This window comes from Bolinopsis microptera, chromosome 1, assembly GCF_026151205.1.
Source record: "Bolinopsis microptera isolate Bmic1 chromosome 1, MBARI_Bmic_1.0, whole genome shotgun sequence".
Taxonomy (NCBI): Eukaryota; Metazoa; Ctenophora; class Tentaculata; order Lobata; family Bolinopsidae; genus Bolinopsis; species Bolinopsis microptera.
The window spans coordinates 24,950,826-24,956,891 of NC_087072.1; the positions used below are offsets into that span (position 1 = coordinate 24,950,826).

The 6,066-nt window shown below is 36.8% G+C and overlaps 1 protein-coding gene across 1 annotated transcript in view; it reads right to left on the reverse strand.

The window, feature by feature from the left end:
- The window catches only part of LOC134826029 (casein kinase II subunit alpha-like), a 46,739-nt gene extending 41,778 nt beyond the window's left edge, over positions 1-4,961 (reverse strand). Inside the window, exon 1 of the mRNA XM_063838290.1 lies at positions 4,903-4,961. The gene's annotated coding sequence lies outside the window, so the exon portion shown is untranslated. The remainder of the gene's footprint in view (positions 1-4,902) is intronic.
- Between the last annotated feature and the right edge of the window lie 1,105 nt (positions 4,962-6,066).

Here is a 6,066-nt window from a genome sequence, read left to right on the forward strand (position 1 = left end):
TAAAGTAATATATCCAAAGAGTTGACTACTACCAGTTATACAGGATATCAAATCTAACTTTTAAAAGATATGAGATGGGTGATATTTTGAAGCAAGTAATACATGTTGTACTACTTGAGTGCATTTTGAGTAACATTATGCTTTCTTTAATCTAGAAATCCGCCTAACAACACCACATATTACATTTTGGTTGCCATGTGCTAATTGCTATGTAGGACGTAGGTCGTAGGACCAAAAGTGAAAGTAACACGTATTAAATAATAAGTAACACACGGTAAGAGTTACAGAATTACAACGTGGCCTTTTATTGCAGAAAATCAAAGCCTGTAGTATACTGTAGCGTAGCACAATCTGTCAGTTTGTAGTATAGTACCTCTGCTACAGTACGGTATTTACTATATACAGGACAAGTGAACAACACAGCCTGTTTTGCAGCAACACAGCCTGTTTTGCTGCAACACAGCCTGTTTTGCTGCAACACAACCTGTTTTGCTACAACACAGCTTGCTAGATAAGGACCCCTAGCTTGCTAAAATATATCACAGGACGGGCCCCGGGACTGAAGAGCAACGGAGAGCCAGGTGTAGCGACAACTACATGCTACAGTTACTGAGTTAGGTGACACCACCAGCTCTTTGAGAAACCTGAAACTCAAAATTCCTTAATTACATAGAATGTTCCTTCCCATTGCTTACATCATGATGTCGAAGGAAATCAGAGTTATATAGTGTACCCTTTGCGTGGTAGGTTTCATGCTAAGTAACTACTGTATATGTAGACCTTGACAGGCACGCCTTGAAATCTCACAAAAGCCTTATCTTTTAATAAACTCTTATCACGTGACACGCCCATGCTCTAAGTAGGTTGATCACCATATTAAAGTGTAAATTCCAGTAAATATGTACAATGTGACTATGTACAATACCACAGGTACTACTAAACGATGAACTTATACTTTGTAGTCGTGTTAAGTGTAAAAAGCAACATGGTTAATATGTGTATACAGTGTGCTAGTTGCTACATGATACTACAAGGGCCGGGTTAGGGGGGGGGGGGGGGGGGGGCACATACATTTGGGCTTATTTCTCAGTCACTGAGTGCCCGATTGAAATAATTCTTTCTGTTATGACTTCCTATTATATATCATTCGAGGAATTTTTTTCCGGATGAACGTTCAATTTTCGCGGTTTTTAGATATTTTGAATCCGTAGTTGGATCAAGTCAAATTATAATGATTTAGTTTGGCCTTTAAAATACACTTGTCATGAAAAATAAGGCAGCTTTAGCTACTAAGATGACCGAGATATCGAGCATGATAAAGAGTTAATTCATTACGTAGTGTCAAGTGATTGGGTTGACATATATTTAGATCCGAACGATGGGAATCGTGCAGAAAACCCAATTACGATGTCGTTATGTACGCTATCACATGATTACTGAAACAAATTGACATAATTTCAGATCATATTCCACATTAAATAACCCATTGCGATATGTTAAAATGGAGTTTGTAGCATGTTCACAAACACAAGCATAAGCAATTCAATGTTGATTGGGCGTGACCTCTAAAATTTGAATTTTAACATTTTGGCGACAGAATCTTCGAATGAGTAGTTTCCGTATACCATCTGCAAAGTTACAGGTCTCAAATATATGACACATGGCTATGTTTTAAGACCCAACGAATGTGTACCCCCCCCCCCCCCCCCGCGCCGGCCCCTTGTAGTTACAGGATACCCCCCCCCCCCCCCCCCGGCCCCCCTGTAGTTACAGATAACCCCCCACCCCCGCCCCCTGTAGTTACAGGATATATCGTTATATTGCAACACTCACTTCATAAGTCACTTCGTAGTCTGTAGGGCCCCACAGCCAGGAGAACATGCTATCCAGTGTGTGTTTGTGTGTAGTTTTATAGTAGTGGATCAGTGTACTAGCAGAAGTGTTAAGCTCTCTAGGAAGTAGAGCTTCTTCTGCAGATCAGATGATTCTCTTCAGAGTGTGTAACCACCAGCATCACATAAACCCAACGGTAGAGGGACCAACAACAACACTAAGGAAACGAAAGACACAGGAAAAGTGGGTAGAAGGTTGAGTGTTACGAAAAGATGAGTTGTTATAGGATTTGTGCTAAAGTTCGTTATGTTGCGTCCCTTCCTCCCTCGTACGTAATTACATTTACCGCCTATAACATGACTTTAGGATGATAATAAATGTACCATAATATATTACTTGACCTTGGCCTTTGTGATGATAAGTGAATTAAATATTCATCTAGTTGAGATACTGAGACACTATGATAGATACTAGATACTGTTAAACGCTTTCTAATGTTGTTTATAAACAACTATATCTAGAATCTAGATTTATCTCCTCAAGACTTGCTGTCTACAATGGACAGCTTGTGCTGAACAGCTGATAAGAAGCCACTCACTAATACCCGGCTGAGTAACTTGAGTAAATAACATCAAAGTCGCAATGTTTGGTTTGGCAATGTGCCCTCAGTTTTTATGGAAAACTTTACCCAACTTATCCCAATATTTGACCCTTTGTGAATACCGAATAGGCCTAGTAATCTAATGAAAGGCCTCGGTAAACCAATAACTCGAGACAGGGATCTTGCATTTATAGAGTTATAGGGGATGATGGAAAATTCGACCCACTAAATAATGAATAGATAGTAAAATTAACATTAATCTAGAGTTCAGCGGTATTGGAAATGTAAGAACATTCATGAGAAATATGCGATTAATTTTCATGTTAGTAGGAGAGATTCAATGTGATTTTATTACGGGACTAAAATACATGACTAAGATGGAGCTATACATACTTATTAGTACTTACTACACGAGAAATAGAGTGCCGAACGTGATGAAAACATTTTGTAATGTGATTAATTGTCCCAGTGGTCAGTAGCTGAGGCACATCATTCAGACAATCAAAATGCGTTCAAGCCAGTGTGGTTGAATATTACAAGCATAATCGTGTGACGCAAAATGGAAAATAAATCACAAATGTTGGATAAAGTCGTATGATTATCGCACAATGTTAACAGTTAACCGCCGACACACAACGTTAGACGATCTCACGAATTCATCACTGATTAGCTTCAGATTTAACTAAACGATATGCTTACTATGATTGATACGATAGCTCTTAACACGATTCCCAAGTAGCTCCATCTAGTCTGTAACACTGTCACACGAACATGGAACTAGACGTAACAGTCCATGTAAAAACTGATCATTCTAGAACACTGTACCTAGAACACGAAGTACGGAAATATTTTAAACATCTCTTCTTAATCGACATTTGGATAGTATACATATTATAGACTATAATTATACAGATGATTGCTAATAAAGATACATCTTAACATGATAATCTATAGATGTAGATGCAAGCGGCAGCACTCTTAAAATGTCATGAAATGTTACAACCGGTGATTGTTCAAGTAGTTGGCCCGAGGGTCGTTGTCGCTGCTTTGTTACAGCTCTTTGTAGTGTGAGCGTAAGTAATCAACTTTATGATTTCGTTTGTTGTACAGTTAAAACAGGAACTTTAAAAGTAGCATGTTAAATCAAACTCGATGATTTCTAGAGACAACTTCGTGAAACGTTCGCGAAAGTTTCAGGGTATAATTATGCCAGTGTTCTCATGTTATTTTATGAGCTAAAAGTATTGGTAACAACAGGAGTAGTTAATTCGAAAATAACTTAAGATACTTTTCTTGCTCATCACTCATGACCCCAAGTCCACAATGTTTTCAATTTTCTCGCAGTCCAATGTTTCCCACTATAACTTATCTTATGCCCTAGAAGTAGAAAACAATTTTTTGAAAAAAGGTCTTCTAATCCTAAAAATGTCCTTTTTAGCTCAAAATTGTCTCCAAGATCCAAAATTTCCTCGCAGATAATCTGTGGGCTCATGACTGTTATCCATGTAGCTGTGGAATGTGGATACTGGATAACATCCATGACTGAGCGGTGGCTGTGACAAATTTTGTCTGGAGTCTAAACACCATAATTAGATATGCATTTCCTTTGTTCTTCCTATAATGTTGCTAGAACAAAGAAAAATCTATCACAAAAATTAGATTTTAAATTAAGTTAATCATACAAAAAATGAACATATCTTCCTTTTGCTTGTCTAGATATCCACTGGACCCAACTTGATTAATTTATTTATTTGTAACTATAAAGAAGAATTATCATTTGGAGTGAATGGGATATTTCAGTTACACTTTCTATTTCAAAAATTTTGTATCCTTTTGCATTAAATTGATCTGGATACTTCCTTGGCACTTTATTCTGCAGCACAAGAGTCAAGTAGCTGGAATTGGAAAGCATACAATCGGCATCAGGGCAGCCAATTCTGTCCTCACACAGATTATGTATTGTCTAGCTACACAAGCCTATACCTATATTAGGTTACTAGACAGTAGACACCCTCAGAAAATACAGTGAGTCTTTCATCTTGTTTTGTAGGCGAGACAAGATATGAGTTGGACAAAGAAAATCTTTAGCCAAACTTACTATACAGCCAAATTCATCAACAGGAAGTAAATAAGGTCGAAATCAAAATAAGATCCAAAAAATCTACCTGATAAAACATAAATGTAAAAGTAAAGTAAAGTAAAAATTATGACATCACAATGTCACAGGGACAAAAGGATTTCGCGGCGATTTTGGCCAAAAATCGCGATACCGCGAAATACATTTCGCGGTATATTAAACTATACATAAAATTTGTCGCGGAGAATGGGAAATTTCGCGGTTTCGTACATGCCGCGAAATCCTTTTGTCCCTGCAATGTCATAATTTGTACATTACTTTTACTTTGATATTCTATCAGATACAAGATATAAAATGAATTCATAAATACTTCCAACACATATGTACTTACCACCATATATTTCCTAAGCAAGCTTCTGGTGTCTGTGACCACTTGAGACTTGGCTAAAGGTTTTGAAGGTTACGTTCTGCAAAAGGTTGCAAATCAGATCAATGCAAATTGCAATTTACGCCAATTTACTTCAATTATTTTCTCAATTTCTTTATGGGTAGGAATGCTTTAGATGAAACATTTAAGACTATGTATCCAAGATGCCAAGATGTTGTTTTTTATGAGATTGTTGTTATCTTGTTTTTGATATTGAGATGCTAGTCCTGTGTTTGCTGAACTAGGAGAGAACCGTATTGTAAACATCAGATTTTAGAAACAAAGTTTTCTTTAGAATGGCATAGCAGTGCAATAGTGCTGTCTGCCAAAATAATCTGATTTGATAAGTTTAAAAATAGAGTTGCAGTTATTATGCAAATTTTACGCCATCATAATATATGGTAATGAATTCGGAAACGTATTAGTTATGTTGTAAAACACAAAAATTACCTGTTGACTTAGAGAATTGGTGAGTAAGATAAACATTGCAATGATCCCAACCGTTTTACTTTTACAGATCACAACTTAAGAATAATCACATGATGATTATAATTTAAATGGTGCTGTGAGATAATAGACCGTGGAGATGTCACCTAGCCTGACAAGATTGACACCGTTGAAATTTGCATGAAACCTTGCTTGTGATGATGTGAACCTAAGATGAGAAGTACGGACTCGTTTAGGGGGAAAAGTACGTACTTGTACGCAACTTTGAAAAGTCCGACTCATACGACGTACGACTAAGATTTTGTTTTTGAATTATTATCATCGAGGCCGTTGTAAAATGTAAATGTAATTGTTTGCCGATATTAGAGAAAATATGCCGTTCGCAGACAAATTGAACACACAATTCTTAGATCAGGCAGGCATTTTTTAAAAAAGTAAAACAAAAATTACTAGACAATTTCAATGAAACTAATAAATCAATGAAACTAATAAATCAATGTTTTAGCTCATTTTACAAAGTCAAATATTTAAAACAATTAAAATTGTATAGTGCTCAATTTGTAAATGACTAGTTGATCTTTGCTATTGGAAGTTTGTCAAAGACTGGCAGCTAGCGGGGCAAGGAATGCACGGGCTTAGGGGCTTTTGTGCACACCAGAACACTAGCTCGGTAGATTTTTG